Below are 23,041 nucleotides of genomic sequence, written 5' to 3'. Positions count from 1 at the left end.
GGGGAAAAAATATTAGCCTTATCAAATTTCTTTAGATTCTCTTCAGAACTGCTCAAAGAAAATAGCTGAAAGGAAGTTCAAATTCACATTTTTTAAAAATTGTTGATTCTTTATTTATATCTCACCTTTATTATTATGACATTGGTTATAAATCTGACTGAAAGACAAATCTTTCAGCCAGTTTTATTATTAATGATGTTGCACCAAAACCTCTTGTTTCCATATTTTGAGATTTTTTAGACTACTGATAATCCAATAGTATATATCAGGGGTCAGCAACCTGAAACAGTGAAAGAGCCACTCGGAACCGGCTCCCTCAGAAAAGGAAAAACTGGGAGCTGCAAAAAATGTGTGCGCATGTGCGTACATGCGCGCATGCGCTGAACAGGGTTTGACTGAAGAGTGGAGCCAAGGCAAGATATGCACCTATCCTGCATATTTGAATTGATTGGTTGAACTTTTTTAGTCCCACTTTTTTTTGGGACTGCACATGGCAGAGGACTGGGAGCCGATGGCTGAAAGAGCCGCATGCGGCTCCGGAGCCGCGGGTTGCAGACCTGTGGTATATATGAATAATTTACCGTATGTAAGTGCCATTGCAATCAATAGTTCTAAATAGTTATTTGTTTGTAAGATGCATCTAAATTTCTCAAAGGATTGTATAGATAGGCTTCTATGAAAGAGTTGATGTCTTCAAAGTAGCAGAAATGGTGCAGCAAAGTGAATGATTTCTGATCGATGAAAGTCTTTCCTACAGATAAAGGAGATCAGAAGAGATCATCCATCTGTACCTCAGACAGCTGCTCCTTGAGTTAGATACTGTGGGATGGAAGTTTTGTGGTTTCCTTGTAAGTAGAAAAATATCTTGCTTCTTTGAGCACTTTTAAAGAGAACCAACCTTCACTTTCTTAATCACTTTAAGATCAATTTATAGTTGAAAAGAGATCTTTGAAAAAACAGGATAACCAAAATTTCTTTGTGAGCCAGCCTTCTTTCTGAAAGCAAAATAAATACAAAAAGTAAGAAAAATGATACTTTTAAAAGACTTTAAAACAACAGTAGAGAGCTTAAGCTCTTAACTAAATAGTTGTAAATGGATAGAGGAGATAGTATTAATTTGGAAAATAATGATTTTGGTGAAAGTGCTTTTGTCATTATGCAGAATTAATTAAATAAACAGACCTTTTCTGAAATATTGATTATCTGGCATCAAAGGGAAAAGATAATTGGTGAAATTTACAAAACAAGGAGATAAGTATAATAGGAGATGAACAATCTGTTTATGGAAAGACAGATTGGATTAAAAACCTAAACGTATAGAGATAGCAAACAAGAAAAAAATCTTATAATTTCCAATATTAATTCCAAGATGTTGGCATATTGTAAAATTAGGCAACTTTCAGAACCTTTAATCATGGGTAAAACTCAGGAAATTTTTATGAAGAACAGGTTTTTTAAAGAAGAAGAAGAAGAAGAAGAAGAAGAAGAAGAAGAAGAAGAAGAAGAAGAAGAAGAAGAAGAAGAAGAAGAAGAAGAAGAAGAAGAAGAAGCAGCTCACAACGACATTAGGCTGATTTTTGTATTTGAGGGGGAATTCTTTATTTAAGATTATAATGAGGTACAAAGTACTTCACAGAATTAATAACACAGTTTGGAGCAGGCTGCCTCAATCTTCTGCCCCTGGCTAGGCATCCTGGGAGATTTGAAGAAAGTAAAAGAGGAACTCAGCTTTCTTTCAATGGTTCAACCATTGTCTGTTTTGTTGTTTAATAAACATGATAATACTCTCAAAATACTGCATTAATATTTATTTCTTTCTTCATTGCAGTTTGCTCTGGAACACACCTATTTGGTTTGACATCATTCCCTTACATTATATAACTAACTGTACAATACATAGAGCTGAAATAGATTACATTTTGCCATCACTTTATCTAGAACTGTACTAAAAAAAGTTTATCAGGTGGGATTTTGCAAGATTTATTCCTTATAAGTGCTGCTAGGGGAAATAAGCAGTAAAAAGAAAACCTGTGTATGTAATCCTATGATGATGCCAATAATTATTTTGACCTGAGGAGTAACTGGTTGTCAATATCTGCCATTAAAAGCACATTTTCTATTAATCTTCTAGCAGCAGATTTGAAGAGGAATATCTAGCCTAGCCAGAACTATATTCTGTGATTGAACTACTTACCAGCCTTTAATAAAATTGCTTCAAGACCTAACCAGCCTTTAAAAGTTGGCAGGCTTCTGAACTTGGCTTCTAAAAAAAATAAAATAACAACTCATTTATACTTCATTAATTCAGCTCAGTTGGCCTGTGGGCACAGTAAGCATCTTAAACTGGTTTTCAAAGAAGGAATAATGGATGCTCATTTATGGTCAAGCTAGCTGGTCCCTGTGGTGTCTCCCAAACTCTTAAAAATCTATAAAGCTAATAGTAAGACCAATATATACAATAACTACAAGGTACTTGGTTTCTTTTTTTTCCCTTTTTTAATGTCCTAATTAGATGTCCTTGTAAATCACCACTACAGTTTTATATCCTGATCCATTAAAGATATATGTTTATATGGTTAGCAAATTGCATAAATAGCAGTTAGCAATATACTATATAGAGAAATGAAGTTGTTTCCCCAAAATGTCAAAAGCATTAATTACTTTCTTCTTTGTATATGTGTGTGTGTGTGTGTGAGAGAGAGAGAGAGAGAGTGAAGGGAAAGAGAACGTTATGTGTGGAAAATAAGAATGAGTTAGGCTTTACAAGAAACAGTTTCCTTGCAATACATTATTTTTTAAAAAAAAAAACCTCGATTGGATACTTTTTAAGAGATGTTAAGTGGAAAGTTCCTCATTATTCTAGGAACTGCATGCTCAGAATTGATCAATGCTGTTGCAAGCATATACATCTAAGTGCAGAATTTTCTTCAATAGCTCTATTGGGGTTAAATGTTTTACACTGCTATATCAATTTAAGTAGCTCACTTTATTTTCTAAGGGCAGGGATGTCCAATGAATTGCCAAAACAGGCAAGCAATTGGGGCTTATTTTTTGACATTAGAGGAAATTCAAGTTGCATTTTAGTGAAGTTGCTTAAGTTTTTAAAAATGAAACAATTCAGCAGTAGTAAAAGGTAAAGGTAAAGGTTCCCCCGCACATGCGTGCTAGTCGTTTCCGACTCTAGGGGCCGGTGCTCATCTCCGTTTCAAAGCCGAAGAGCCAGCGCTTGTCCGAGGACATCTCCGTGGTCATGTGGCCGGCATGACTGGACGCCAAAGGCGCACGGAACGCTGTTACCTTCCCACCGTAGTGGTCCCTATTTTTCTACTTGCATTTTTACGTGCTTTCGAACTGCTAGGTTGGCAGAAGCTGGGACGAGTAACAGGCGCTCACTCTGCTACGCGGCACTCGGGATTCGACCCGCCAAACTGCCGACCTTCTGATCGACAAGCTCAGTGTCTTAACCCACTGAGCCACCGCGTCCCCCTTCAGCAGTAGTACAAACTGTTAAAGATCATATGCTGATGTCATTTTTGTTGTACAGCAGTAGTAACAATAACACTAGATGAAATCGAGAGTACATCAATGTAGTTCACTATGGTTAATTATGATGGCCAAATTCCAGCCATCTAATTTGAGGGGGGGAGGAGAAATGGAAGGCCATGAAGTTTTAAATGAGAACAGGGTTTAGTTTAATGTCAAATCAGATAATTCAATTTTGCCTAACTTAATTTTCCATACTGCTTTCCTACTCTAGGCATAGTTTTCCCCTCTTCAGTTTTGATTCAGGCAACTCCTTTAATTAGTTTGTTGTCATTTATGATTTCTGTTCTGAGCTATAAATAAGAAAGAGCTCACTTTGTGTCAGTTTTAAGAGCATGAAGGCCTCCAAAGAGTGAAGAGTTTTGGTGAGCAGTGCTGCAATTAAATCTACTTGTTTCACACTATGAACAAGAAGTGATAGTCTCTGTTTCCTGATGAGTGACTTTCTGACTACATTTGTGTTAGAATAACAACTTATTTCAGCATTATTAAGAATAAAGGTGCCTAGCCCAATGGACATCACTACAGTGTGTTGCTGAGATTTGTCCCCTTTCCTAAAAAAAACTATTTAAAATCTTAGAGAGAAAGCTTCTTCTCTTCAACTAAGGTGTGAGAGTTAACCATGGTACTTCATACTTCGGGAACTCTAAGGGCTTCAGTAAGCAGGACCACACTGCAAAATGTATTGCTATTGAATAAATGGGTTTGTCTTCATGGTTTTTTTCCCCTGAGTTTGGGAAATTATACCATATGTTGGGAGATAGATTTTTGGGATTTAATGTTATATTAAGATTTTATTTTAGGATTGAATGCTCATGCATTTCTCAAAATGGAAACACATCATGGTGTTATTTTTTGGCTCTAGAAAAAAAGGATTGTCCTAGGAGATAATCCATAGTCTATGGGCTATAATCTATGGGCTATAGGGCTATACACGTGGAAGTCATAAAACCTTCCCAGAATAAGGCATGGCAAACATCTTCCACATTGTTTCCAAGAAAACAGCATTGATGTATCTATGAAATCACCTGAAATCAAGTTGGGGGGGTGGGGGTCATAGAGCACATACCTCAACAATTTATGAAGTAGATTATTATAATGGTAGATAAACTAAGAGGATAAATCATGGCCTCAACATATAGGTTCACTTTCCAGGATTCATACAGAGGTGCACTAGAGGGTCCCAAAGTCCATAGATCTGCAAAATCTACTTTTTCAACCCTCTCAAAGAAAAGTTGGAAATGAAAGCTATACCAACATAGGCTTCAGGATGTGGTCAAAAACATTAAAATCGTGGCCAGGACAGTGTGTTCAAAGCCCTGTCATTTTTATGTATATCCTTCCTTCAAGTTTTCTTTCTGAGCAAAAAGCTTGTGAATTAGAATGGACTAAGAGGTGGCTAGCTCAGTCATCAAATTGGTGTCCATAGCTAATAGTGAACTTGAACCTGGATCTTGAATCTAGGTCCTAATCCATTGCCTTAATCACTACTTCATATTAACTCATGTACAATATAGGGTCCATGTTCACTGAGAATTATAATTCAAGATATCTAAAAACATCTGAAGAAGGTCATATTATTTGGGTTGAAAACTTTAACTATTTTCATTGCCACGTTTCCTGCAGATTTAAGCTCTTGAGACAGACTATTCTAGGAAGCATTGCAAGGCCATAGAGGAGAATGCAAAGCTTTATAGGCTCAGCCAGCTGACTTTCTACATTAATGAATTGTTAAAATCACATATATCAATGTGACAAACCAATTTAGCAGATTTCCCATGACAAAGTTTTTGTACCAAGGCAACTGAAATGAATAACACTTTTAAAATTCATAAATCACACCTAATGGTTCCTTGTTTTCAGACAAATTGTGACGTTTGAATTCATAGTGGAGCAAGCCTAGGAAATGAATCATACTCACAGCTCTTCCAATGAAATCTTGTTTCCAACCAAATATTTCAGTATGTTTCTTTAAATTTGTTGTGTGTGTGAATTTACAGAGGCCATTCCCTGGAGATGTATGACTGAACTACATCAAAGTTCTAATGTTTTATGTTAAATTGGCAGGAATCTCTAGGTACAGGGTATGGCTGTGTGGATAAATAAAAGCAGAAATTAGTTAGTCTATTGAGATAGTGTCTATAGATCCTCAGCCTTTCTCTCAGGCACCTGAGAGAATTAGGAGGTCACTATCAAGAATAGTAAGTATCTAGAAAGAGAAAATGCCCGTTGCCAGTTTGCTTAATTGCTCCACTTTGCCAAGGTGTATTCTCTCAGCTCCTTCAGTGTGACTCTGCCATCTGGCTGGGAAGTTCTTTGGAATTCCACTAACAATGCTATATTTTCTGAGGCTTCTGTAAACTTGTTAAAATTGTAGTTAATGAGATTCACTGCAGGTCTGCTATTATCTCCCTTATAAAATAAACTCAATACACTGCAGAAAACATAGGAAAATAAAATGTTCATTACCTATGTTATGTACTGGGCTTGTGGTGATACACCATGTGCATTGCTGGAGCAGCTAACAGCTCTCCAGCAACCCAGACTAGCTGTCTCCTATCCTGCAATTGGCTAGCCCCAGGCGACAAGAGTGGGTTCAAACCTATTGGCTGCCACCTAGGGGCTAGACTATATATTGTGGCTGGTTGCAGCCCAAGTTTCAATACAGTTCTAGCAAGAATAAAGTATGAGTTATCCTGTACTCAGCCTCATGTCATCATTCCTGCACCCAACAGCCCACTACTTAACAACCTACATGCCTTGTTCAGAGGTATAAGAAGTATTTGAAGCATTGAATGCTGAACTGGCCATTATTGTCAATGAAACAAAGATACTACCACAGGTGATTGCCATGGCTGTGTTTTGTTTTATTGTTTTTTTCACTAAGGCCTTTGGTCAAACACACCCACAGATTTTTGAACCCTAGAAAATATTTGCCAGTCTTGTATGGTAAAATAGACTATTTCAGATCCATTATATATATATATATTGTATAGCATCTTTTGTAAATATCCCTGTAGCTATTCTTAATCTGTTTAACAAAGTTTTGGATTTCATGTTTATCCTCTTTTTATATGTATGTTGTCCTCTCCAAGTATTTAAAATATTCTAAACTTTAAATATTGTAAGAATTATGGCACAATAATAGCTACTATTTACAATCCATGCCTCATTGGATCATTGTTTCAGAGGTATTTCCTTACAGAGAAACAGGATCACATGGGTGGGCAAAATAGTTGGTAAGGAAGAGACTTCCAACTTTCTGCTGTTTTCATTTGGTTTCCTCCGGGGAAGCTGGTAGGGATCATCAGAAATCTTCCTTCCTTCCTTCCTTCCTTCCTTCCTTCCTTCCTTCCTTCCTTCCTTCCTTCCTTCCTTCCTTCCTCCCTTTCCAGCAAGCAAATGAGTATCTGCTGCTGGATGGGTGAAGGAGTGAAGGATTGTGAGAGTGGCTGGAAAACTGTCATGGAATGTTCAAAATGAGCATCACCTGATCATAGTAGAAGCCTGAAGAAATATAAAAGTGTGAGAGGGCTTATATGGAAAAATAGAATTAAATCCACTAATGTAAATGTAATCAATTGTTGAGAAAACTGTCACCAGTAAGAATATCTAGAATTTGGGGGGAGAAATAAACTACGGTAATAAGTACGGTAACAGGATTTATGATAAGGCAACTAAAATGACTAATAAGAAAAGAAATATTATATCAATATGATTATATTTTTAGGAATATTGGAAAAATTATATACTTAACTGTTATTTATCAAAATAATGAGAATTGTATTAATCTAATGTTTGCAAAGAAGGATACTTTGGGGAAAGGGGAAATCAACTGAAATTAACATATGGAATATAGGTTATAAAAATCAGTTGTTAAAGATTGTTTTACAAATGTTACCCAGACAACACACTGTTTACTAATTATTGAGTGATTTATGTTGTGTTAAAAAAAACAATAAAATATATACACCCAAAAAATGAAGAAGAAGCCTGACAGTATTGAAGAGGTCACAATTTTCCCAAATGTAATTCTCTTTGGAGTCATGCTTCATGGGTCTTGAATTTTGGATGCATTCTATGAGTTACCCATTTGAGCTATCATGGTTCAAAACTTGCTGCCCTATGATGCACAATTTTAACCAGGTAAAGGTTATGAGAATGAAAGCCTTGACCAACAAAGCAGCAAGAAAGGGATACTTTAAATATAGAATGCACACTACATTTCTTTTTCTAGTGCATTACACTAGAATAGTTTATTTATTCTAAACAAAATCAAACAGACCATTAGTGTTTATTTCAGGTCTTAGCCTGATTTCTGAAAGTTTAGAAATGGGCTTGCCTCCTAGAGAAATAGCCTCATGTTCACATGAGAATGAATGGATTCTGCACAAAATCTGGAAGCCCAATAAATCAGACCATGGGTAGGACCATTCCCACATTCAGATCTTCTAGTAAGAACATGAGGTCAGAGAATATAGGCAGAAGGGCCTCATGTATGTGTGAATCCTGCCACTGTTCAATCATGTTTAATTCTTGCAGCGAGTTCCACCCTGAACCAGCTATCCCAATAAAAACAATTTCATATGGGGGAAAAAAATTGTGAAATTCCTTAGGCAGAATACGTAATAGAGGATTATTCCTAGTCCTAGTTGTCAATTATGTACCACTATTTGGTTTCATTCTGGAATTTTCCCTACTGTAAACTGCTAATGAAACTTTGAAATTACAATGGGATTTAATTGCTTTTTCATGGCTTTCTCTTGCATTTCATTGGCAGAAGTATGCAAATTCCACCATCTAAATCAGGCATGTCAAACTCCCGGCTCGTGGGCCAGATGTGTCATGCTGAAACTGCACTCATCCCATTGCCGGCAAGGGGGAAAAAGTCATGATACGTCGTGCAACGTCATGTGATGTCGCGAGTTTGACATGCCTGATCTAAATGGTTTCTTTGAGTCTGTATGACACAATTACAATTTACTTGAGTTTTTTTGTTTTTGTTTTTGTTGTTTTCAAGGGGCATTGACATAAATTTCAACTAAAAGTACAAAAAAAACCCATGAAAAAGCAAATATGAATTTGGAAAGGTTTTCTGCCATACACAGGAAATGTAGTGCAATCATGCAGTTACTGAAATTTGGGAATTTATGTCTATCATTATTATATTTCACTCTTAATGTTGCATTCAGTTTATTCACTGGATCTACAAGGACAAGAATATATTATTCAACCACAAGCATTGTTCTATGCCCATATTAATTCCTTCAGCACAGCAACTCATTTCTAGAGAATGGGTGTGTGCCACTCTATTTCTTTGAAATGAAATTAAAGCCCTCACTTATGAACATGTCAAAGGAATGTGCTCACAAGATTCACAACAATCATGTTACTAACTTAACAACTGCATTGATTCACCTAACAACTATGGTAAGAAAAGTCATGAAGGGGGTCAAAATTCGCTTATCAACTGTCTTGCTTAACAAGAGAAACTTTGGGCTCCATTGTGGTCATAAACTGAAGATTAATGGTAATCTAAATTGATAGTGCTACAAATGTATTGATTTATTTTATTTCTATATTACTCCCCCCCCCCAACAAAGTGGATGCAGCAAGTAGCTCAGAAGGGAGTCTACCCTAGTTTCTTGGGCTGCAAAGGGGCTGGGGAGAGAAATCTATTTTCAGACATCCAAGATTCTGTTTAGATAATTTTGCAATAAAGTAGAATTAACTCATCTGGTTGTATTACCCATCTGGTCTACCTTGAGAGGTACTTTCACGGTACTTCTAGATCTGTGGATACCACTCCCCTCAGGATTAATGAAATGTGCCTCTGACTTCAAGTACTGGGAAACCGCAAAGCTTATCACACTGTGAAATCTCATGATGTCTCCTGGAACTGAACTACAGATAGTCCTCAAGTTACCACTGGTCATTTAACCATCATTTGAAGTTAAGGTGAACTTCAAAAAAGCTGCTTATGACCTGTCCTTGAAATTATGAGTGCAGTGTGCTTATACACACTTGCACACACAGGGAGCCACAATCATGTGGCTGTGTTTTGAGTACTTGGCAACCAGCTCAACTTTACTAGTGCTTGCAGTATCCCATGTTCACATGACCACAACTTGTTACCTTTTTTTGCCAGCTTTCAGTGCCCATTGGATATGCTGGATTTACAAACAAACATGTGATTCGCTTAACCTGTAGTGTTTACTTTAAAAACCAAGGAAAAATGGTCATAAAATTGAGATCAGTCATATGGTGGCCCAACGTATGACTGAAACAATTTCCAATCAAAATTTCAGGCTTCATTGTAGTTATCTGTTGAGGGCTACTTGCATTATACTTTATGTTACCAAAATTAAAACTGTCTAACTCCTCAGTGACCCTGGGCCAATAACACATAAAAAAGCTATTTATAGAGAGTTCTACAAAGAAAATTCCTTTCAGATATTGCTGGGAATGGATTTGGCATTATGGATTCCCAGAGAACTCATAATAGCATACATTCTGGAGAAAAAAGTCTAGCTAGTATCTACATTTCCTTTCATTAAGGAAAAAGAAAAATGCATCTCACTTTTTAAAACAGAAAAATGACTTGAGCCTCCCACCCATTCCTCTTTCAACTCAATCCAACTGTATGTATATGCTTATGTATATCAGAGGTGGGATTCAGCTGGTTCGCACCACTTTGGCAGAACTGGTAGCTAATTTATTGTTGCCCAGGCCCAGAATGGACTTCTGGAAGCGGCATCCACACAGAGAACCGGTTGTTCACATTTTTTGGATGGAACCTTGTAGGATAGGCAAGGTGGGTTGTATGACATGTGTGAGTTCCAGCACCTTTTTCTTTTACAAAAAAAGCACTGTATATATGTATATATATATATAAAGCACTGTATATATATGTATGTATGTATGTATGTATGTATGTATATGTATATGTATATGTATACATATATGTATATGTATACTGTACAAACACAGAGAGTATAAAGACGGAATAGAGCTTTATATCAATGGTAGAGAATGTGTTTGTGCACAAACAGATCAATTCCATTAGATGGACCAGTGGCCTGACATGGATCATAGGAATTTGTGCTTGGTAATTCATCATTAGAGCTCTATTTTCATGGATGGTAAGGTGGAAGTTTATAAATACACCCTCAATTATTATTTATATTATTTATAAAGATAATAATTTTTAAAGAACATTGCTATTAAAATTGCATTTGTTAGCCCTCAGCACAACAAAAGTATTATTTCTATATTGCCATTGCTAGTTATTATCCCATTATTAGCAAAACATACTCACATAGATATCCCCCACCCTTACACGTAGCTGTTAATTGCTTTCCTCAATATATATTTGGTTCAAACAGACTCCAACCTTATACATTATCATAACTTTTACATTCCGTATGCTTGTTACCAGGGTAAAATGATTCTGAAGTTATTTTCAGAAGCAGTATTTTTGGACAATCTTAATTGCCTACCTTTGCTAAGCAATGTGTACTCACTTGTGATTTGTTTGTTGGGAATAGTTCTGCTTTACCATCTGTACTTTGCAGCAAATCATTAGGCCCATAAGAATGTATTATGAAACAAAACAGTCTAGGGAAAAGCTGTCAGAATCACCTAATCTTCTACATGCAACTGTATCAAGCTTGTTTTTGCAGTGAAAATTGCAGTACGGCTCCAAAAATCCCCTCAAAACTTTCATGTCCAAGCAAGAGAATTTAGAAAGTTGTGCATCTGCAGTCAGGATGCAAGAAATAGAGCATACAAAATTCATTCAAAATTGTGAACATCCCAACTTAACTTCTATGAAAAGAACTTCTAGATTAAAAATAATGAAACTGATAATATACTGGGCATTGCAGGTTCAGCTATTTCCAATGGTTTCTGCCCATCCCCCTAGATCAGGGGTAGGCAACATAATCAACATAGCTGACTCAGGAATTCTGGGAGTTGAAGTCCATGCCTAGATATACTGCAGCCAGATGGGGCCTGCTCTGAGTCCCCTTGGTAAAACTGTGTCAACTTCTCTGTGATAGAACCTGCCCTGTGGGACAGAATGGAGCAAAATATTTTAACATTCAATATAGTGAAGGATAATTTTCTATTAATTTTTGATCCAGAAATTAATTTTAAGAATGTCTGTACAGTATCTATAGATAGCCTGTGTTTAAAAGACATTGTGAAAGAAGAATCAGTTTTACCTGACAAGACTGAGACTGACCTGCAAGTGGATTTTAAAAAGGTACAAGAATGAAATGGGAAAAGATGCCATACTGGACACACAAAAAGATTCGGCTGATGTGTTAAATGTATATGGAGATTCTCAGTCATTCATGTCATGGTTGTCCCAAAGGTGCTTTTTTCAAAGGGCAACTAAATGTTGTTTTACTTGAAGACATTTCAGAACTGAAGAAGCTTCTTGGATGAGAAGTAAAACATCTTCAAGCAAAACAAAGTCCAGTTACTTTTTTTAAAAAAGCACCATTTGGGATGGCTGATGTGTTAATTATTAGAAGGGATATACAAATAACAAACCAAGAAAGTGACCTGGATCTTCCTATATTGGATTTACAAAAGGGACTTGTTAAAGCTTTGAAGGGTTTTGTGAGAAGGAACCAAAAAAATGAAAAGAAATATTAGATTATTTGCCTGAAGATCAAGATTTTTAAAAGGAAGGAATATAACATTGGTTTATTTGATCAAGGTAATATAAATAATGTATCACTGATAAAATTTAACGGATTTTTGCTTTTTGGTTGTGTGGCCATTAGAACTTTGAAATTGGGTCATAAGCTGCTCTGTCAAGATCTGTCATAACTTTGAACAGTCACTATGTGCCTTTCATTAAACAAGAACTACAGTAATAAGGAAGATCCCACAAGTACACCTTGATTGAATCAAATGAAAGAAAAACAATCAGCTAAATATTAGCCTGCTGTACGCAGTATTGTATAGTATAAAAAGGTAAAGGTAAATGTTCCCCCGCACATGCGTGCTAGTCGTTTCCGACTCTAGGGGCCGGTGCTCATCTCTGTTTCAAAGCTGAAGAGCCAGCGCTTGTCCGAGGACGTCTCTGTGGTCATGTGGCCGGCATGACTAGATGCCAAAGGTGCACGGAACGCTGCTACCTTCCCACCGTAGTGGTCCCTATTTTTCTACTTGCATTTTTACATGCTTTTGAACTGCTAGGTTGGCAGAAGCTGGGACGAGTAACAGGTGCTCACTCTGTTATGCGGTACTCAGGATTCGACCCGCCAAACTGCCCACCTTCTGATCGACAAGCTCAGCGTCCTAACCCACTGAGCCACCGCATCCCTTATTGTATAGTATATCATTCCTTAAATCTCTGATCAGTTTTCTGAGTTTAGATTCAGCACATTCTCTTAATTTTTATCTTCAGTGTTTTCATATTCTGATTTCTAATATTCTATTGCATATTTCAATCCTTCTTTGCTTCTACCCTTCTACCATCATCAGCCACCAATATATCGCTTGTTCCCTCAAAAACTAACACTCTTTAAGCATATTTTTATTCCTCAATCCACATCAATAATGAATACCAATTAGGTTTAAAGAACATAATTAATTCTTTATCACAGCATTGTCAGGAGATGAGAAATGAATTGTTAGGGTTCTTCTCAATGTCTATTGAATGGGGAAGGATCAAGAATTCTAAATGGAACTAGATTATGAAAATAGGGGGACCTTATTTGTGCAAAGTGTGAGAATACTACTTAGTATTACTCTATCATATGTCCTTATACTATGCTCCACAATACTCAGTGCTTACTAAAGTGTATCTTATTATTTAATCTTTCTGGATCCTACAGAGGCTGGAAAGATAGACAGTGACCGTTATTAGCAGATCCCATGCTTCTTGCAGTTTAATTTGATTTGATTGGTTTAGAATCCAGAGTGATTCTGGGCAGTTCACAGTGTAACATAGATAATTCAGTAAAATACAATACATTCAAAAAGCAAAACCAACAAAAACAACTACAATGAAGACAATTAAAGAGCAAGATGGTGGATCAGTCAACCACAGTAACAAAATACATTTCTATTTGTCTGTCTGTCTGTCTGTCTGTCTGTCTGTCTGTCTGTCTGTCTGTCTGTCTATATATATGAATTTGCAATGGGATCCAAACTACCCTACCCCAAGACCTGGGGTCTATAAGCCAGGTCTATAAGACCCTTGGAACTCTATCAGACCCTATTAAATTGAAGAAACCCAATATGCCAACCCTATCAGCTTATATAAGCAAGACAGTCAACATCAAGATACATAGTTCCTCATACATGTAAAGCTAGCACTTTAAATCACATGAAAACAATTAGCTAGCCTTTGTATTCTCTTTATCCTTTGTATTCTCTTTAATTGCAGGTAATTTTTCCCTGCCAACTGTCTTCCATTGTATATAAAAGCTAGTCAAATTCCTGCTTCTTTCTTTCTGTGCTAGAACAGATTTTTGTTTCCTTTTAGTTTCTCCTCTTTAGTCATTTTAAGGTGCTTCTTACCTCTTCAGTGTGACTATTTCTTTTTTCATCTGCTCTGAGCAGCTCTTAGCTCTTTTCATCTTCCTAAAACTGTCCCCAGAGGACTGGAATACTCTCCAGAACAAATTTAGGATATGTGCATGAGCTGGAGGGGAGAAGACAGAGAGATGAGAAATCCCATTATGTGAGCAAAAGTTGACTTGTATAACAGCTGAGGAATCTCAATTAAGTTGCACAGGTGTCTGTCTGTGAGAAAGTGAGCATCCCATCTCTGCATGACATAGTTTTGAATATTTATGAGTTTAACTATACCAGCAACTATATTGGTAAACAAGGCCATTATCATATGTTGGTGTCTAACATTGCTTATTATTAAAGAAGGTTGACAGAAACCATAGATGCTACTTTTCACCAGCTGAAAATTTGGCTCTTTTGACATATCTCCCAAGGTCAGCCAATGGGTTGCTCATTCCCCTAAGCATTTTATCTCGTTTCAGAAAAAGGCACAAACTATAAATCATCCTGAAATCCTTGACTTCTCATTTTCTGTTTAAGGGTGATGTTTGGCCAACCGGGCTGACATTTATACAACATCTAAACATTTATTTTGATTATTACTAATACTTTGGCATGACCCTTAGAGTATTTCTATTCCTTCAGCTCAGGGTCACAAGCAAGAGAATGAGATCCTATTTGTTTTATTTATATTATTGTTCAGACAGTAAACAAAGGATAGTACTGGGGCTATAAATATAAATACAGCTCAATAGGAGATGAATCAGCTTAAACTCCAGATATTGTGCTCCAATTTATCTGATTGGTCTGAATTATTATCTAATAATACCTGCCAGCTATTCTTTTTATAAATATAACAAGCTATGGAACTAAATAATCTAGAGCTAGGGAAAAAATCCATTCCTTTATATGTAGAACAACATGCTTTTGTTTAATATTGAAAATTGTACTTTCACATATCACATTTCTTAATATGCATATTTTATTATGCAGTGAGATGATAGTGACACTCTTTAAATGAAATTTATTTTTCCCTTGGTTTTTCATTAACACATGCCTTCAACCAGAAAAGACTATTACTTACCCTCATCTCTTGTCTATGTTCATAACTCCTGGGAATGACATTGATATTGGTGGATTTTACAATGTTTTTCTCCTCCAGGCCATGTAGTTTTCTTTGTCCTTTCCTTTGCCCTAAATGGTGGGGGGAGAGGCAGGGGGCGATAGGGGAGAATGAGATGCATTACTGCGGTATTAAATACATTCTGCCTCCTCCTCTTAAAGTTGCAATTGAAAGATGTCTGTCCTTCAATTGGTTTCACTGTGAAAACAACATCATTTGTTTCTTTATCGTTCATAAAGTTTATAATTGGTGTGTAACTTCTATGTATAATTATAATGTAATCAAATGGTCCCCCCAAAAGGTTTGGTTGAATGTTTTGAGTCTGCAAAGCTTATAGTTTCTGTGGAAGAAAGTCTTCAAGTTGATGCTATAAAAGATTGAATAATGAAGAGTCTAATGGTTGTTGGTTGAAAAAGTGCTCAGATACAGAAGGATCAACTATTATCATACTAAGAGAGGTTTAAGAGATCTGGATAGCAATGAAGAATTGTTATTGAGCTAGTGATGAAGGTTCAAGGAAATAATTTCACAAGGCCAGAAGCTTTCAAACAGAGAACCTATTAAAGGGAACTAGACCTTCACACAACTGATTTATCCAACAAATTAGAAGCAAAAGAAGGAATCTGAGCTAAAATACAGAAGTCTGTGCTAACGAGAAAGCTTTTGAAAATATAATGTAAGGAAAAGTTTTAGATATTCGGAACCTTTACAAAATTTATTTTACTTAGAAACTGTGGATTTAAGAAATCTCATCCTGCCTGCCTGAAAAATAATACTTATATTCCCTTATTTGTATTCATGAGACAACCTCTGGTGGGAATGTGTCCAAATAATTCACTCTATTCAGAGTGTTTGTATAATTTTACTATGGTTTTGTCACACAATCATCCAGATAATCCACTGCACTTTTGTTATTTTGTCATGCTGTTGTTTGTAGTTAGTCTGTGTAGTCTTCTTGTAGTCTTCTTGTAGTCTTCCACTGTTTCTTCAGCTTCTTTGCAGTGGTGATGTTTGCTGCCTGTTGTTGCCTTCTCAGTTTTGGCTTTGTTTGCATTTGTTCTTAAGGCTTGGTCTTGGGCAGCCAGAATTAGTCCCTCTCTTTTTTCAATTTTCCTGCTCTTAGCCATTGCCAGGTCTTGTGGTTATCTACTTTGCCTACTATACTGTATTTGTAATTTGTTTAATGATCATGTAATGCTTTGCCTTCCACATCTCTTTTCTTGTTCTGACCAAGCCTATGAGAGTAGTGCTCAACCACTTACTCGTGAGGAAACCCTTTTTATTGAACAAGGCAGGACTTTGTAAGGAAAAGAAACCTTTTATTTTGACACAGATTTTGTGGAACAAACTCCAACCAGTCCTTTAGCTGTTGAAACGAACAAGATCAGTCTCTGAGTTCTCAGCAGGAATGCTCAAGGTTCAAGTCACTCAAACACAGAGAAATCTGACAAACCTGGTTAAATGTCCAAGAATCCTGACACAAGAAATCCAACAATAGAAGCACGAAGCTGTAGCATGAACAGTTGCTTTTGGCAACCAGCACCTCCCACACCTCTCCTCTTTATAGTCCAGCCAGGGCATGGCTTCTTCGTGTCTCTTACTTTGCTTATGGTTGTTTCTCCAGGACTCAGTAAGCCTTCATGTTATACTAACTTCAGTGCATCTTCTTCATTGTCTTTCAGATTTTCTTCAAATGCCCATTTTTCTTCTTCAACTCTCTGGTGTACTTACAACATTGCATACTCACATATTTTCCTTGGTAAGCAGAGTCTATCAACGTTGCTCTGTGAATGATGGGCATGATTCATTGTCATAATTTTACTGATCTTCCTATCCAGAGTTTTTAGGTCTGCTTAAGTCCAGTCTATTATTCCAGGTGCATATTATTCTATTTACTGGAATTACCCAGGTGTTAATTGCCTTGATGGTACTTCCTACACTGAATTTGGTTTTTAATTTATTATATTTATATTAATTTATTATAATTAATTCAGCAGTTCTCTAGATAGTCCTTTTTTGGAAAAAATAACTAAATAGATGAAAAGGTTTGCTGGACACCATCGCAAGGTCACCATTCTACCTCACCGCTCTGATATTGACACATTTAATGGGGAAAAAATGTCCCTAATTTTTATTGCTTTTATCTCTCCAATATAGAGGAAAATTCTGTGGTCTGCTACCCAGGTGCTTTGAGTCACAAATTAAAACTGAACAATGAGAATGTACATTAAAACTCAATTACTTTTTTTCTGAAATATAACCAAATAATTCAAAATTAATGTAGCAGTGAGATAGTACTTAAGTTAGTGCAACCCAAGAGAGTAATGAGAATATTTGTGAAAGATTGCCAACATACTTAACTTATACCTTTTGTCTTTTTATGATTTTTTTTATGTTTTCATGGATGGATAGTCTGCTTTTAGAAAAATGACTTTGGGAGAGAGAGTACATCTTTGGCATGACTATAAAACTATTACATTAAATATTTTTGATATTTATAGGACTATGAATGCTTCCAGGATGTCATATTATCAATTGAAATGCCAGAATCAAAAAGAAACAAACTTCATTACCCATAATAGTTGTGTCATGCAAACCAGCTATATGAATTTTTGGATGCTGGTATATTATAAACACATGCCTATTTTCATACTGCTGCCAAAGAAAATTTCAAACTTCTTGTTATATGCCATTCCATAATTCAAAAATGCAAAATACTTCTTTTACACCATCAGAATATTAATGATCTAACAGTTAGCACTTTATTTTATTATGAATTATTTGGAATCTTGCCCAATTTTTGAGATTACTGGGAAGTTTCCCCCCCCTGTAAATAGAAAAAATGCACTAAAATTAATATGAACATAACAGGAGGTCAGTTTCCAAGGATACATCTTCCTCTCCCTCATCTGTAACTTCAGCATATCTACATACCAATAGTACTAATAACATAAAACATCTGCCAGCACAAACAAAAGAAAAAGAACTCAGTTACCCTTAAGATTATTCCATAGTTGCCCATGCAGCTCTAGGCACCTTTCTTTTCATGGAAGGAATTTTTCGCTCATAGAAGGACTAATACAGGGGTGTCAAACTGCCGGCCCATGGGCCGGATGCATCATCCAGAAACCGCGCCCACCCCATTGCTGGCAATGGCGAAAAGGCTCTGATATGTTGCACAACATCACGTGACGTCGCGAGTTTGACATGTCTGGACCAGTATATGTGAGGAAAATGAAACTAAATCAAATAACAATATTCTCTTGAATAAGTAGGATGTAGAACCTATCTTTCATAGTGGTGTTCTACAAGTGTTTCAGAATGGCAGTAGCAATGCCTTGAAATCTTTCCCCACTTCTTCAGATGCATATCCATAAACTGGATCTATAAATTGGAAGCAAAGCTACCTGTTTGGTTCGAATTGACGAGGACTCAGAGTGGTTAACACTGAACGAGTTTATTGAATACACAAAGTCAACTGTCAAATGTCAAATGTTGCAACCCTTTTATAGAGAAAGCGTTTGAACTGTAACCAATACAAACTGTCTGTTTTCCCGCTCCTTGGTTGTGGCGTCCAATGATTGCACCTTATTTTCCCGCTTTAAACCTTGCAAAGCTGCACAGTGTTTGCAATATCTTTTATGGCTTATTGCTAACTATTTACATACACAACACCCCTTACCCCCCAGTTGGTGTCATTTCTTTACAAAGTCCATTAGGTATTTTGGTGGCCTATGTATTCTAGAAGGGTATCTGTTACTTTGGCTGCTAGGGACCCTTTTTCCTGGTTGACTGCTTGGCTGCTGGTTACTATGCTGGTTACTACTAGACCTGGGCTCAGGGTTACTGGCTTCAGATGTACTGCCTTGTGTATTAGGTTGTGTTTGGGATTCAGTTGTCACTGGCCTACTCCGCAGGGGTATTTCCCAATCAATTGGGCTGAATTGTTGTTGATGGGCATCAGGAAATATGTCATCTTGCCCCACCACTACACCACTTTCAGGCCTAAAGTTATCTGTACTGTTTGCCCTAACTGAGCTTTGGTCCCCCTCAGCTGGCACACACCCACTAGATCTTTTCCTCAGCTGGTCTATGTGTCTTTTACAGACCCTATTCCCTTCCCCCTCAATGATGTATGATAGGGGACCTAAGATTTCAGTTACCACCCCAGGAATCCATTTATCCCCTTGGGCGTAGTTCCTGGCCCAAATCAAGTCCCCCACTTCAAATGTTCTGTTAGGAATGTCTAATTCAATGTTTGGTTGGAGTCGGTCGGGGTGTAGTCTGTCCAACTTGGTCAAGATTTTTCTTCCCCACCTCATTTCAGCTGGACTTTTCCCTGTAGCCGAACAAGGGGTTGTGTGTTGAGCCAACAAGAACTCAGCTAGTCTCTGATGCCAGTCACCTCGAATGATTCTTTTAAGCGCGTCCTTCGTGGTCCTCACGTTTCTTTCAGCCAATCCGTTGGTGGAGGGGTGGAAGGGTGCAGAAGTCTTATGCTTAATCGAGTTGGCCTTGAGGAAATCCTGAAATTCAATAGATGTGAATTGTGGCCCGTTATCAGACACTATTAAATCCGGCAACCCATGAGTGGCAAAGAGGCCCCTTAATGCCTGTATTGTTCTGCCTGCCGTTACTGAACTGACCGGTACTACTTCTAGCCATCTAGAGTAGCTGTCGACCACTACAAGGAACGTTAACCCCTGGAAAGGTCCAGCGAAGTCAATATGAATCCTGGACCAAGGATTCCTAGCTAGCTCCCATTTATGTGTGCGGATGTGTTGTTGTTCAGGCCTGGAACGTTGGCACAGATGGCAATTGGCAACGCATTCCTCAATGTCTTGGTCCAATCCTGGCCACCACAAGTGACTCCTAGCTAAGGCCTTCATCCTTACTATTCCAGGGTGTCCCTCATGCAATTCAAATAGAATAGCTGATTTGTGGATTCCTGGGATTACTACACGAGTTCCCCAAAGTAAGCAACCCATATGAACTGATAGTTCATCCTTCCTTCGGAAAAATGGACTGTATTTTACGTCTGGGTTGGCGTTGGGCCAACCGCTCATGACCCAGGCCATTACTCTCCTTAAGATGGGGTCCTTATTGGTTGCCTCAGCTATGTCTTTAGCAGTTAGGGGCAGATCAGGAATATCTTGTAGGGACATTACTTGTCCCACTGGGGCAGGGTCCTCCTCTGTTGTGCTAAGGGGCAATCTGCTAAGAGCGTCTGCATGACCCATGTCTTTACCTGGTCGGTATTGGAGGGAAAATGAATATGCTGAGAGGAAAATGGACCATCTCAGCATCCTGGGAGACATAATTTGGGGAGTCTGTTTATCTGTGGTAAACAGTCCCAGCAGGGGTTTGTGGTCTGTCAGTATTGTAAAGTTCCTGCCATACAGGTAGTCGTGGAACTTTTTAACTCCTGCCACTATGGCTAAAGCTTCCCGGTCAATTTGAGCATAGTTCCGCTCTGCCTTGGTTAGTGTGCGGGAGTAGTAAGCAATGGGTCTTTGCATTCCCTGGGTGTCTAAATGGCTGATTACTGCCCCAACGCCATAAGGCGAAGCATCGCACGCCAGGTAGATTGGTCTATTTTCTATAAAGTGGGTTACAGTTGAGCTACTGGAAAGGATATCTTTTAAGGTCTGGAAACTCACTTTGTGCTTGTCTTGCCAATGCCAAGGGGTCTTCTTATCTAAAAGCCTGTGCAGTGGTTCTGCAATGGCAGCCTTATGTGGCACAAAAGTGTGATAAAAATTTACCAAGCCTAGGAAGGCCTGTAGCTCAGCCTTGTTCCTTGGTTCAGGAGCCCCTTTTATTGCTTTAATTTTTTCAGGGGTAGGGTGGACTCCGCTTTTGTCAATCCTGAACCCCAAAAAATCAGTGGATTTAACCCCTATGCTACATTTTTCCTTTTTTAATTTTAATCCAGCCTTTCTAAATCTACCCAGTACCTGTTCCAGCCGCTCTACTAACATTCCTTCATCTTTTCCAGCTATTAGGACATCATCAAAGTAAGGGCATACTCCAGGTATGCCCTTTAAGGTCCTCTCCATCACTTCTTGGAAGATGCCTGGAGCAGCTGCAATCCCAAATTGCAGTCTGTGGACTCGGAACGCCCGCTTGTGGGTAACAATTGTTTGCGCCTCTGCAGCCTCTTTGGAAACAGTCAACTGTAAGTACGCATGCGCCAAGTCGAGCTTGGCGAAGATGGCGGCGTCCTGGATCGTGGCGAGGACCTGCTTCACCGTCGGGACCGGGTAAGCATGCTTTTTCATTCCAATGTTGAGGGTCGCTTTATAGTCGGCGCAGATCCTCACATCCCCATTGGGTTTGAGGGGTGTGACGATCGGCGTCTCCCATAAACCGCCCTCAACGGGTTCTAAAACTCCGAGGCCTACAAGCCGGTCGAGCTCGGCCTCGATTTTTTCTTTTAAGGCAAAAGGTACCCTCCGGGCCTTTAGCCTGATTGGATTTACTGAGGGGTCTAGGTTAAAATTAATGGGGGGCCCTTTGTACTTGCCTAGAGATCCATCGAATACGTCTGCAAATTCTTTGCAGACGGATTCGAGGGTCTTATTTCTAATCACAGAATTTATTCCCCCTATCCAAATTCCCAGGGCAGGAAACCAATTAAGCCCTATTAAGCTAGTCCTATTCCCCTCCGTAACTACCACATCTAAGACCCCCTTAAATCCCTTAAAATTAACTCTAAGGCTGGTCTTTCCCTTTACGATTATTGGACTTTTTTGGAAGTCCATTAATTGAATATTTGTTGGGCTAAGTGGAATTCTTTTTCCACTTAGTTGTTCAATTTTTTCCAAGGTTTCAGTGGAAATTATCGACACTGAAGCCCCAGAGTCGATTTCCATTCTGCAAGGAACCCCTTGCAGAAGGACTGTGATTTTTAATTTTCCGTCCGGAAAATTGTGCCCCCTTCCCTGCCTTTTCCGATTGACTCGGGCCACCTCCCTTGGGTTTGAAAATTTCGCCCGGGATCTAGGGGTCTCCTTGCCACTAGCATTGGGGGTTACCTTACCCTCTGGCCACACATCGACTTCATTCAGACGGGAGTCCCGGACGCGGTTTCTGCAGATGGCCTGGATGTGGCCGGTCTTGCCACAAGCCCTGCACTTGGCGGTGCGGAATCGGCAGGAAGCGCGGGGATGGTTGCCGCCACAGCTGCCGCATCGGTTCTGGGTGTCGTTGTCGCGCGGTCTGGTTGCGGTGTCCCGCCACGGTCGTTGTGCCCCGGTCGGTGGTCTCTGCGGTGTTGCGGGTTGTTGCCGGCGGCCGGGTTCGGGCCCTTCGCTTCTAAGTTGTCTGGGTGCCATCTTCCCAAATCGCCTGGAGACTTCGGCGATCTCTTCCTCCCACTGCTGATCCACCTCCCCGCAGTCCACATAGCCCTCTTGGTTAATTTCAGGTGCTGTCGCCATGCTACTGCGGGGGGGGTCGCGATACCCGGTAGACTCATACGTTAGGAGTTCGTCGAGCACTTCCTGTAAATCGCCAGTAGGTTTGGCGATTATTCTGTTTTGTAATTGTTCATCGCGTAAGCCTAGCACAACTCTGTCCCGAATCCTAATTTCTAAATTATCGTATTTGCAACGAACTGCGGCTTCCCTAACGGCAGCGACGAATTTCTGTATGGACTCCCCCGGTCTCTGATTTCTCTTCTCGAAGATGCGCCGCCAAAAAAGTTCGGACCTTCGGGGAGTAAAGTGCACCTTTAGTTTTGCAAGGAGGTCGGCATAGGGCACGCTGGAGACTGGTTGTGGCTGGCACAGCCCGACAGCGACTCTGTAGACCGGTGTGCCGCAAATTGTCAAAAGT

This window comes from Vipera ursinii (genome assembly GCF_947247035.1).
Source record: "Vipera ursinii genome assembly, chromosome: 3".
Taxonomy (NCBI): domain Eukaryota; kingdom Metazoa; phylum Chordata; class Lepidosauria; order Squamata; family Viperidae; genus Vipera; species Vipera ursinii.
The sequence above is the reverse complement of the archived record's forward strand: the minus strand, read 5'-3'. Positions refer to the sequence as shown.